General features: G+C 38.0%; 1 protein-coding gene across 25 annotated transcripts in view; it reads left to right on the top strand.

Moving 5' to 3' along the window:
* nfasca (neurofascin homolog (chicken) a) overlaps positions 1-13,280 on the top strand; it is a 102,094-nt gene that overhangs the window by 22,596 nt on the left and 66,218 nt on the right. The window contains exon 1 of one of the 25 annotated variants that reach the window (XM_073876042.1): positions 6,292-6,544. The exons of 23 other annotated variants lie outside the window; for them this stretch is intronic. The gene's annotated coding sequence lies outside the window, so the exon portion shown is untranslated. Of the gene's footprint in view, positions 1-6,291; positions 6,545-13,280 lie in introns of those variants that run through there. One more of the 25 variants, XM_073876041.1, reaches the window with a different exon arrangement.

Consider the following 13,280-nt stretch of genomic DNA (forward strand, 5'->3'; position numbering starts at 1 on the left):
CATGTTTTCTGACAGTCGGTATCGCATAAAAACTAATTTCAGGGTTCTTTTTGCTGTTGTTAGAACATCCGTGTATTACACCACACACCATCGCGCGGTTTTAAAAAAATTACACCGATAATACCATGCATAATACCAAAGCTGCCGCGCTTGTCAATTGACAGACTGACAGTTCTATGTCAACAATATGGCCGCCGCGAACATTGATGACGTAGATCGAATAACCCCTATATTCATGCTAATTTAAAGGGGACATTTCAAAATACTTTTTTAAGATGTCAAATTGTCCCCAGAAGTTCTAGCTCAAAATACCATATATATATAATTTATTATAACATGTTAAAATTGCCACTTTGTAGGTGTGAGCAAAAATGTGGCGTTTTGGGTGTGTCCTTTTAAATGCAAATGAGTTGATCTTTGCACTAAATGGCAGTGCGTCTAAAAGGGAAACTCCTATAAATGCATATGCAATAAAGTCAGTCGCAAATATAACACCTTGAAACCACACCTTTTCACTGATAATTATCCACTGCGTGTCTTTAGTACATCTCGACAGTCGTTATTTAACGACAAAATGATGGTTTGTGCTGGCGCACCCCTTTTGGAATCCATTCAGCTGATCTCCGTGTCTGGCGCTAACACTTTTAGCATAGTTTAGCACAATCCATTGAATCTGATTAGGCCATTAGCATCGCGTAAAAAATAACCAGAGAGTTTCGATATTTTTCCTATTTAAAACTTGACTCTTCTGTAGTTACATTGTGTACTAAGGCCGACGAATAATTAAAAGTTACGAATTTCTATGCAGATATGACTAGGAACTATATTCTCAAAGTGGGGTAATAAACAAGGACTTTTCTGATGAAACATGCGTGCAGCAGGCTCAATGATATTACGCAGCGCCCGAAAATAGTCCCCTGCTATTGAAAGTAACCAAGGGGACTATTTTGGGGCAGTGCGTAATATCACTACGCCTGCTGCAGATGTTACCATAGATATGTATAAAGGCTAGATGGCTCAAGGCGGAGTCCCTAACGGCATCACCGGGCGGCCATCTTACGACAGGGCGCTCGCTCACTCGTAGCATTGAGTTTAATGGTGCAGGTACTTTTAAATGACCATAACTTGCTCAATTTTCTACCGATTTTCAAACGGTTTGGGTTTTTACAAACGTTATTAACGTGGCTATAATTCTGGATGCTTTAACATGTTTCATGAATTTATTTTTTATTTTTAGTATAGGTATGCAGTGTCATAGGTACATCTTTGACGTTTATAACAAACCAAACCGTTTGAAAATCGGTAAAAAATTAAGCAAGTTATGGTCATTTAAAAGTACCTGCATCATTAAAACTCAATGCTACGAGTGAGCGAGCGCCCTGTCCTAAGATGGCCGCCAAAATGCGGACGTTGCACTCAATTGGCCAGCAGCGCGGACGAGCCATCTAGCCTTTATACATATCTATGGATGTTACAGCAGCAAAGTCCTTGATTATCACGCAAGTTTAAGAGTATAGTTCCTAGCCATATCTGCCTAGAAAATCACAACTTTTAAAAGTGCTAGTGCCAGACCCGGAGATCAGCTGAATGGATTCCAAAATGTTTAACTTTAGGGGAGCTGAAAAATTAGCATATTTTCAAAAAATGTCCCTTAAAATTCAAGGTACAGTTCTGTTTGTTATCTTCAATTCAATTTCTGCTTCCAAACTACTCATAATAAATAATACAATGCATTTGTCTGACAGATCACTCACATAAAGCTGGCTTAGACTGTTTGGTTACTGCTTAGTTTCAGTTTTGTTTCTTCTGTTTATCTCATTGCTTTGAACAATTCAAATCTTCAAGCTCCCTCTCATTTCTGTGCCAATCACGGATGACTGAAACAAACCTTTTATTTAGTCCCCCCACCCCTCTGTTTTCCATCTGCCAACACAGGAGCCCCCACGTCAGACGTCATTGGAAAGGGAAAAATGTGAAACATTCTTTATAATGGAAACTCATTTTGTTCTTCACTCTGAACATGTTTTGCCACCACAGGCAATACAGTTCAGTAAAAAACACTGTCCAATCGTGACATTTCTATTTTTGTATAGCAAAACAGCTTTGCATAGAAATGAGCGGTTATCTTTGTTCTTGTGATTCCCAATGATAGACAGGCAGTCACAGAGGAGACCTTTTATTTTAACTGAGCGTGGTTGGTTACTATTCAAATAAAAATACCCGTAATTTGCCAACCCACAATGGAGACACAGGGTCAGGGGTTCCACTTAAACCTGAGCTTTCAATCGCCCATGCTTTGCAATTCTTGGCTTATAGACGGTTTGGAAAAACTATAGTCATTTTGCTGGAAGTATTCCACTTTCTGTAGAAATGAAATTTTGACAAAAACCTTCTACTGTACATTTTGTCCATTGACTAATCCTTCTCCTTTTTTCCAAAAATATAATTATTAAAATATTCATGTACCACATCATCAAGGCCAAAAGTGATGTCCAGAGTGCATAGTAAAATATTAGCTTTTTATAGCTCTACAGATTTAAGTATAACAAAAAGTGGAGAACACCAAACTTATGGGGCATCCACACCAAATTCGATTTCATTGATTTGCACGAGTAGATTACATACAACAGTGGGTAGCACTGTTGCCTCACAGCAAGAAGATTCCCGGTTCGAGCCCCGGCTAGGGCAGGTGGCCTTTCTGTGTGGAGTTTCTGCATGTTCTCCCTGTGTCAGCGTCAGGGACGTGCACAGACATTTTGAGGGGCAGGGGCTCAAGTGAAATAAAGGGCACCTTTCATAATTATGTATATTTTAAACAAAAAGTATATATATTAACACAATTCTGACTTCCTTTTTAAAAAAATTATTAAAAAAGTTAATTAATTTTATCTTCCTCAAACTCCTGCAATTGTTTAATTTTCAAAAGATGTCTACAAAATAATCAGTTCACACAGACACCATGGTCTCCTGAGTAGTCTAGGTTTAGGAAGCCATTACAAAATGTGCATGTTTTGAAAACATTAAATTACACATTAATTACAAATTTGTTAAAATGCTAAAAACAAAGTGGTGACTGCTGAGTTAGCGCTACATGCCAATAAATGCTATATCATATGCTAGCGTTTAGCTGATTAGTTGTTAGTTGTTACTCAAAATGTATTTTTGTCTGATGAGGGCTCAAAATATAAGGTCTGTTTACTAATGTGAGCTTCTGGCATGAGCCTCAGAGCAGAGCAATCAGAGCAGAGCTCAACATTATTATTCATGACCATTTCAAATAGGGCAAAAATAGACCATTTAATTAAAATTTCTAATTCTAGGGTTGTAAATAAACATGTAAAAACGTTTCTGGATAATTTTTGCACTTAATAAAGCAACATACCTTCTATGTAATTGTCAAAGAACAATTTAACATATTATGACAACACATCCTATGGCACCTTTAATCTTAGGTTTCATATTTATTAGGGTTACACATGTCAGAAACAACAAATATAGATTAGACCTATTTTATTTGTATTTTATATTTTACTTTTTTGTGATGTCAGTGAAATTCTGACTGGGCAAGTAAAATACTGAACCATCAGATTTCTTCCCAATCTACTCCAGCACTCCAGTATAACACATTATACTTATTTAACAGCCATTACAAAAAAACACAAACAAAAAAAGCTTACTACTGCAGTTAGCAATTATTTTATTGTTTGTGCTTTATTATTTTATGAGCAGTCTGTTTAAACTACATACACTACACTATTACAAGTTTGCAACTCTTCAGGTTAATATGGGATTGCCATGGAAAACAATGTCCCTGAATCGTTATGTGTAACAACGTGTCCCATATTTTGTGCATAAAACTGTTAATATAAGAATGCTTTCTTCCTCACACACTTACCGGTAGCTGCCTGCATAATCATGGACATCGCGTCTCGTTCAGGCTAAGCTTTGGCGCTTGAAGCGCGAATGATGCAGCACGAGTGTAGACAAGCCAATCATAAAGCGAAGTAAGTTAGAGAGGCGAGACTAAGGAAAGGTAAAGCCAATCATATTAGCTTTGTGAATTTTGGAGGCGGGACTCATGTGTTAACCGTTTGTGTGCCACAAATAGCGCTATTTTTCTTTATATAAGAGTTTAAATCTCATTTAAATATTCCTGAATAATTTCATGTTAAATTAAATAAGTAACAAGTAAAAAACACAAGAAACAGACAGACATCAGTTGTTATATGAATAAAGATCAATCATATTATTTTTTTTTAAAAAGCACCCCAGAAAAAAAGGGGACTTTCTCTCCAGGAATAAAAAGGGCAGGTGCTCAAGCCCCCTTTGATGTCTATGTGTGCACGTGCCTGGGGTTTACTCCGGGTAATCCGGTTTCCTCCCACAGGCCAAAAACACGCAAGTTAGGCAAATTGGAGATACCAAATTGTCCCTCCCCCAACTTGTGTATGAATCAACTTGTCTGAATAAAACTTATGGATTACCTGGTTCTCGCCATGAATATAGCCGTAGATGCTGGAATGGCGTTAAGAAATAAAGGAAGAAGAAGATTACATACAAAGACAAAAATAGATGCACATTCGCTCAGGATAATGCGAATGACACGAATTGGAGTGCAAGTTGAAAGTACTCCCAAAAGTGCTATTACGCCATAAAATATAGTTCCTCTTTTAAATCCACTAAGAAAAGCGCTACGTTTTATTTTGTACCACCAAACTTGCTCGTATAACTACTCGTCTTAAATAGGAAAAACGTTGATATGTGTTTGGTCACTTCTAACTTTATCTCTAAATGGTAGCATTGAATGAATGGGGCTAAGCTAAATGCTATCGAAGCGTCGCAGCGCGCTCCAGCGCTTACGTGCAGGCACACAGATGATAGAGGGATGTATCAACAATTCTTAGTTAAGGTAATAACATATTTTAATATTGAAAATGAGTAGACTATTCCTTTAAGGGGGGGTCGCACGCTGGATGCGCAGCTCAGCGTCGCGTTGAGTCGCGTCTAGGACAACTCGGAGGTATTGTAAACCGGAAGTGCACATTAAATAGTGCGAGCTTTGTCAGATAGCGTCTACTTCAAAATGCAAAATATATGTTAGCAGCTAATGTTAATCGTTAATGATTTGGGACAAATATAATGTTATTTAACTATGCGAGTGGCGCTCTGTGGCACGACAGGTATTTGAGAAACTTCCTGTGTCGTAGCTGGGCGGCGTGCACAGGCGCCACCTGTCGGCGCCGGTGTGTGTATACTCATAGAAAACAATGTTTTCGATTTTTTTTGAACGGCGGGGCGGTGAGCTGCGCGTCCGGTGTTCAATCCCCTTTAGTCACAGCTTTATTTAGTAACAGTTTGTTGGCAGAGTCCATTAAGAGTCTGCTAAAATTTCTTATTTACAAGAAAACATGTCAGACGCACTTAGAGGGTTTTGCATCTGAGCTTGTTATATTGCCCTTATACAGTATATGCCCAAAAACAAATAACGTATTTTATTGTTAGTGTGGAAAATATTTTTTTATCAACACGTTTTTATAATATTTGTTTATCATAGCAATAAGCCTCTAGGTATAATTAAGCATGCATGACATGCATGCAATTATCACAGTTTTTAGGCTTGACATCCTCTCATTTTAATTAGACTCATCTCAGAAAGTGTTTTCTTAAGTAGCTTCCTCTAAATAATGTTGCAGTTGCAATATGTGGCCTTTTATACAGCGAGATGTCAACCTGCATTGCGAATTAACTATCCAATAGGACAGAAAAATTTGAATAAATATCTTAACAATGTAACTCTTATAAACCCTCACTGCACTGACAGGCGTCTATTGATCTATCTGTCTAAAGTAGGCTTCCCCAATCATATACTGCTAGCATTTGCATGCTCTTGACATTGTATTGATATGTCAGTGACATGAGGACAGGCGAAGGGGTGAAATTAGTCCAGACATACACAAGGTTAAGACACGGGTCAGAGTGGAGGGGTCAAGCTCAGAGGGTAGCCTGAGAAATGCTAAATCCCTTCCAGCTGATAACCCTAAAATCGCCCACTCGAAGTGGGGGAGGCCCAATCACCCTGTTTGCCTCGGTTCATGCATATATGTCACACGCGTGTTTGTATTTTCCACTGTGGGTATGCATTTTGTCATCTAGCAGCGTGTGAGCACGTGCATGCTGTTTTTTTTCAAAGGGGGAGGGGTTTGCCCTCAGGGCTATTTATTATTCATGTGGTGGGTGGAGAGAAGCTAGAGTGGGAGGTGACAGACAGAGAATCAGCGTTTGCTGTGCATGCGGGAGGCAGAGAGACACAGCGAAAGACAGAGAGAGAGAGGCAACATCAGAGACAGTTAGGCAGGGATGCACCAAGTGATAACAGACCCCAGAAGGCACATCGTTAAGGAGATACACACTTGCTTTACTTCTTGATGGCACAGCATCTGTCTAGTCTAAGGATTTTAAACCAGGCAAACACAAATGAGAAAGGAATCTACCATAATAGGAATGACAGCTTACTCATACTAAAACCGGAGACCTTGCCTGAAAGGTAAATTTGATTAGTTTTTTCATGCATTCATTGGTGCTTTGTAAAAGGGGGCTTTTACGGCCACCATGCTTGTGTTTAAAGGCAGATGCAGACTGCTGCTGGCTAAAAATGGCCTTTTTTGTTCCTAGAAAGAAAGCATGGTTCTTGTTAACCATTGTTGGTTGTGTGATGCTTTATTCCATATGCTTAAGTTACCACATTATACTGGGCTTTGTTGCTGTGCCAACTTTAGATGCCTTTATGTCATCAGATATGTTAACCCATTGTTTATATAGGATGAAGTGGTACAACTGGTAAAATGGGATGCTTAAGATTAGTGTGTCCATACTATCATCAGCATTAGGTTTATTATGTGATGATATATTGTAGCAATTTGGATCATATTTGAATAAACAATAAGTGTGTAAAAATAAATTTATTACCATAAATATTTCAACATAATTGGCCAACTTGGAAATTTTTCAGCGATCTGATAGAACTACATGTCAAATTGCATCTAGTGTTTGCCAGCTGCCTGTTAATAAACTTGTATTGTGCAACTGTATGCCCGTGAATCTGGATTGTTATATTGGGTGCACAATATTGTAAAGCTTTCAGACGTCTTTTCTAAATCTACCGTCCAGTTGTTGACAATATGTTGAACATTGTGTTATTTGTCAGAAGATGAAAAGAGTTGCATGTGAAGTTTAGTCATTTTTTAAATCATTACAGTCAGACATTAATGAGCTTCCTATTGCACATCTGAACATATTGATCTTTGTATGTTGGAGCTGGATTACATGTTACAGGTTCAGGGTCTTATAAACTAGTACTACTGTGTATGTGTTTCCACATTGACCTTTGCTCTGTTTTGCTTTCTGTCTGGCTGTCTCTCTCGGCTACTGTCAGTGTCTGTATTTACCCTGAACATCATTGCAACGCATGTCAGGTTGTTGAGGAGTCAACGTGTTATCCTGAACTCCAAAACTGAACCAGAACTGTCAGTCAGCGGGTTTAGCCGGGATTGCACATGCAACGACACATCTGCCACAGAAGCAAGTACAAGTATTGTTATATATATATATATATATATATATATATATATATATATATAGCATGTAGTATTGCCTTTGAGTCTCATTGTGGTGTGAGACATTGTAACCATGTTATCATGCAGTGGTCAGAAAAGTTCACTTCTCATGTTACTTACATTTTCACACTGTTTAATATGTAATGAATTAATAACTAAAAGTTTACTAAATTTTATTTAATTTAAATGTATTAAAATCATTTCATGGTAAATTACTGTACTTTCTGTGCACCTAGCAGCAGCACTTCAACATAATATCTAAGCTTAATTTACAAAACCTGAACAAAGAATGGGTAAATTGTTTATAAAACTCTTCTATACATTTTCTCATTCAATGCAACATTCAATATACATTCTCATATTCATTCAACATATTCATTCTCATGAAATCTGTATTCAGCTCAAACAATTAAAAGCATTTTTTTGAAAGTGCCACCGAGCGACAGTGTTTGCACATTTCGAAACATCACTCTTACTTATTTGGCTTTGCACGCTAAACTCGGATAGCAGGAAGTGTTTTATCATTGATGTGGTTACAGCCATTCTTTTTCATCTGTTTTATATAAATAATATAGCAGTCATGTGCATTGAGTTCGACTGTCTTGTGTCTTGGCTTTGTTTGATGTTCATTGAGCATTCACATGTGGCTAATGGAAACATGTCGGGAGTTGTTGTGCCGCGTGTAGTTCTGCTGCACAAATGGGAATGAATGAACCAGTGTCATTTTACAAAATCGCTTCTGTCGCGCCGTTTTGTAAATATTGTTTTGTGCTTCAGATGATCCTCGTACAAAGCCACCACAGACTACGTTCTAGATGAATGCACCTGAAAGGGGGCGAAATCGCCTTAGACATTTGACAGCGACATTATGACGTTAAAGGGATACTTCACCGATTTAGCATTCAGCTTTGTATCTGTAGAAACCCGGCAGTATTACTGAATGACCATGTTTCCCTCCATCATTTCCCCCTGAGAGGAGAGATATCTGCATTTTGGTTCTGCAAAAAAGTCCTCCGATGATGCAAAAATCGTCATATTACATCATCGGAGGACATTTTTGCAGAACCAAAATGCAGATATCTCTCCTCTCAGGGGGAAATGATGGAGGGAAACATGGTCATTCAGTAATACTGCCGGGTTTCTACAGATACAAAGCTGAATGCTAAATCGGTGAAGTATCCCTTTAAGTAACATCATTGTTGTTGAATGCGCCGTATAGCCGGACATGGAACACAACGGACTGATTGTGTAGATGTGTGTATGTATGCATGACTGTGTATGAGGGGTATGATGGTTTATTCTTTTGTGTGGGATGAACAGGAGGAGGTTAATGTACTCACAGATAATGCACAGAAGCGCTCTTTCACTGTAAATATTTATACTGATGACCAAAAACCTCTCAAATCCCCCCATTAGAAATTTTCCCACAATGACACATTCAGTCCTATTCTTACCCAAATGCACACCTGCAGTATTTTTAGAATGGGTTTCTAGCACACTGGTTACTACATACTACTACGTTAATAATAAAATACTAAATAGTATGCCAAACAGGACTCGCAGTACTGTGCAAAGGTCTTAAGCCACCATGCCAGAATTAGATTTATTGTTTTTGCAATGTTATAGTGATCATATATAATTGTTTTTCAGTCTCTTTTATAGAATACATCCAGAAAATACAGGAAATGTGTATATATAATTAAAAATTGTAAACTGATGTATCAAGTTTTTAGGGTTAACTCCCCTTCCACTTGAGCTAGATGCAAAGTTCCGCCAAAGTTCAAACTTTTTAACTCGGGGGTCAGCCTCAAATTCGCGTCTAACGCAAAATGCACAAAAAGTGTCAGGCGCTCAATTTGCGGCATTCGCGTGAACTAGATGCGCGAATGAGGCGGAATTGCGTCTTCCGTGCCGCGGCAAACGCCTTATCCGCGCCGAGACCTCCAGACGTGTGTCAACACGGCTTCACATTGACTCAACATTGAAATCACTCACGCTTCACACCTCTACCGCGGCTGGTGTAAACGCAGCATTAAAACGAAAAAAATTTAATCCTAATTTCTAATTTTAAAGAAATTCGTCTTCTTACTTTATTCTGCTCAAAAACGCTCAAGATGTGTTTAGTGCCAAGAGAGGTCACACTTAACACCCACAATGCCTAAAGAAGACATTTAGTCCTGAAAATTATGAGTTTGTGCATTTATCGAGAGAGTTACCGGTTGGTATTTGGTAACCTTACTATAGGGGGAAAATTGTGTAGTAAAGCTACGGGTGACTGCTTACGGACAATATCAAGCGTTCCTTCATGTTTAATGAGTGACGCCTGTTTCGCGCATGCTCCGTGTGCGGTGCGTTTGCGGTGCGTGTTGCAGTACGTATGCGGTGCGATCCGTCAAGCATCCGTTGTGCTTTCACACATACTCCGTTTGCAGTGCGTTGCTAACCGCTGCTTCTGCGTATCAAATGTGTTGAATAATCAGGTGATTGACACTTTCTGTTGAAAAGCGCCTCATCAATAAACTATATAATATCCTGCTGTGTTTTTTTCTTCACAAAACAATATACTTTAGATATTATTTGATAGACTAGGATGTTTAAAATCTCTAGTGTAATGGTCAGGAAACATGAAAGGATCAAAGGTCTATTTATCTCCACATATATCATAAATATAAATTAGCATTATAACTTTTGAAGAGAAAATATAGGTGACATGCATGGTTACATTATAGGCTACATTTCCTATACTATTTATATATTTGCATAGACGAGAGTATTTATATAACGGCAATGAAGCTCATATGGCAAGAAATATTCTCAAATAATTAAAATAACAGCATAATGACATGAATAAACAGACAAGGAAGCAAGATTGACATGCAAATTGTATTATTATTACCGGAAAAACAGCAATATTACTGAAACAAACTCTGAGGTAAATACGCCAAACGCTGTTATAACATGTCTAAATAAGCTCAATACCAATTGAAAAAAAAACATTATTATCTCCCAAAACGTTGTATGAAAAACATTATATTTAAAGCAAATGTATTCTTACAATCATTCCAGATCAACACATTATTCCATATTACTGAGCACGTTCGTCTCTTGCCTCGCTCTGTTATAATAGCGCTGATTGACAGGTGCGCTTCCCCGTCTATCAAACAGATCATTTTGTATAGTTCTCTTTAGAAAAATTAACCATAATTTTAACGGTTGACAAAACGGTTTTTGTAAGATTGATTATGATTTGTATTACCTTAGTTTAACTAAAAATTCCATGGTTATGGATATTGTTATAAGACAATATAAATTTGGTTACTGTTGTTTTACAAATAAAAACTAAAAGGCTATGTTAGTATAATTAAACAATGGTAAAATTAATAGCATACTTTATGTATATGCAATGTATATAAACACGGTAGAATATTTAACAAGATGTTATACATATCATTTTTTAACTCGTGGTAAGTGCTTTGCCTTAATTGCTTCATCCTGGGATTAAACAAATAAAATTACAGAAAAAACTACTGAAAAACTTTATTTACATCCATTTAGAGTGAAATTACTGCATTTTTGTGTAAATCCGTATTCATTCTGACCACAAAACATGCGCTATCACTTTAAATCAGCGCGTGCAGCTTGCGTGCCGTACAGCAAAAATAGACTCGCTGCCGAAACGATCGCAGCACTGCTGCACCGCACCGCATCTGCAACGGACAGGACGGACCGCATACGTATGCTGTGTGAAAGCTCTAACCTGTTAACATGGCTACGTAAAAAATTACGCACCGCAAACGCACTGCATACGGAGTATGTGTGAAACAGGCGTGACTCCGGCCGGGGCTGCTGCCACAGCAGCAAGCAGGCTCCTGATTGGTTAACGCGGCGCGAAATTCCGGCAAAGTTCAAAATTTCAACTCGGGCTTCAGCCGGAAATTTGCGTCAAACGCAAAATGCACTAAAAGCACCATTCGCGCGTACGGCGCCAGGGGCTCAATTCGCGCCATTCGCGTGAACTAGACGCATGAATGAGGCCGAATTGGTCTTCCGCGCCGCAGCAAACGCCTTATCCGAGCCGCGAGACCTCCAGACGCGTCAACGCGTTTTCACAGTGACTTAACATAGAAAACACTCGCGTAAACACAGCATTAAACCTAAAAGAATTACATTCTAATTTCTAATTTTAAAGAAATTTGTCTTTTTACTTTATTCTGCTCAAAAACGCTCAAGATGTATTTAGGTCACACTAAACACCCACAATGCCTAAAGAAGACATTTAGTCCTGAAAATAATTTGTTTTTTTTGTACATATTTCCTGGATTTTCTGTTTGTATTTTAATAAAATAGATTGAAAAAAAAATATTGATGGACATTAAAACTTTTAAAACAACATGTCTGGTGGTGGTGCAAAACTTTTGCACAGTACTTTATGGGGCAGTTTCCCGGACAGGGATTAGCTTAATCCAGGACTAGGCCTTAGTTTAATTATGAAATATAACTAGTTTTAACAACATGCCTTCCTAAAACATTACCTGTGTGCATTTTGAGGCAAAACAAAGGGCACTGATGTATTTTAAGGTATGTAAGTGCAAGTTGTTTGTAGTTTGGACAGCTCTTAAAAATGTTTTAGTCTAGGACTAGTCTAATCCCTGTCCAGGAAACTGCCCATATATTATAACAATAAATATTTTGTGTCTGACAACACTTTTGGTTTATTTGTCACATTGGAAATGAGAGGTAAAGTCAAGATCATTGCATTTTGGGATACAATATTCCACATAGTGGGGATTTGTGTACTACAATATGTCAAATGTAGCCTATATGTTGCACATTAAGTACAGTATGTAGTCTATATGTTGTACATACATAGCCCATGCCAAACCTCCCTGTTGCCAAACTAAATTGCTACGACTATAAAATGTGTTCAGTTGGTATAAAGAATGAATTACTGTGTATAGTCTGCTTTCTAAATTCTGTAATGAGCATGTATTTCCATACAGTTTCCGCTGTCTTTCAAAGGGGGAAACTGCCTTGTTATAGAATCAGGAAGTAGTCTGGTGGTAGTACTAATTTACATCATGAGATTTAGCCCGATGTGGATGGATTGTTATAGAGCGTCTCCAATTAGTCCAGGTCTGTTTCCTTTAAAATCCTCCAGCTTTCCATAATGAGAGATTTAGCTTATGTGACACTGCTGATGCCGTTTTGTCCCTTGTGTTTATGTCTACACTGAGCTTTTGCCACCCATTTGGTGCTCAGTGAATCTGTGTAGTCCTTTGTGGCAGTCTCAGCAGAATAATGTGCAGCATCAAACATACACACGTTTATACGATAGTCCCCAGACTTGTGCATCTGTTTTGAAATTTTACTAATATTTTACAGCTACAGTATAAACCTATATTCTATGTGTTTTAATCGAAATACGAATCCAGATGCTTGGATCACAAATTGTGGAGCAGTTGTTTTGTTGGACCCTTGAGTGTTGCGTTTGAATTGCATGACTTTTCTGACGTAAGTTTGTGGCGAATGTAATTTAATATTATGTGCATTAACCTTATTTCTCACTGGTCATTCACAAATAAACTGAGATACACAACAAATCGGTACATTTTCTGTTCATCAGAAGACTTAATGGTGCTCCTCTGCTTGAAAAGTCTACAGTATTAG

Source organism: Misgurnus anguillicaudatus, chromosome 14 (genome assembly GCF_027580225.2).
Source record: "Misgurnus anguillicaudatus chromosome 14, ASM2758022v2, whole genome shotgun sequence".
Classification (NCBI taxonomy): Eukaryota; Metazoa; Chordata; class Actinopteri; order Cypriniformes; family Cobitidae; genus Misgurnus; species Misgurnus anguillicaudatus.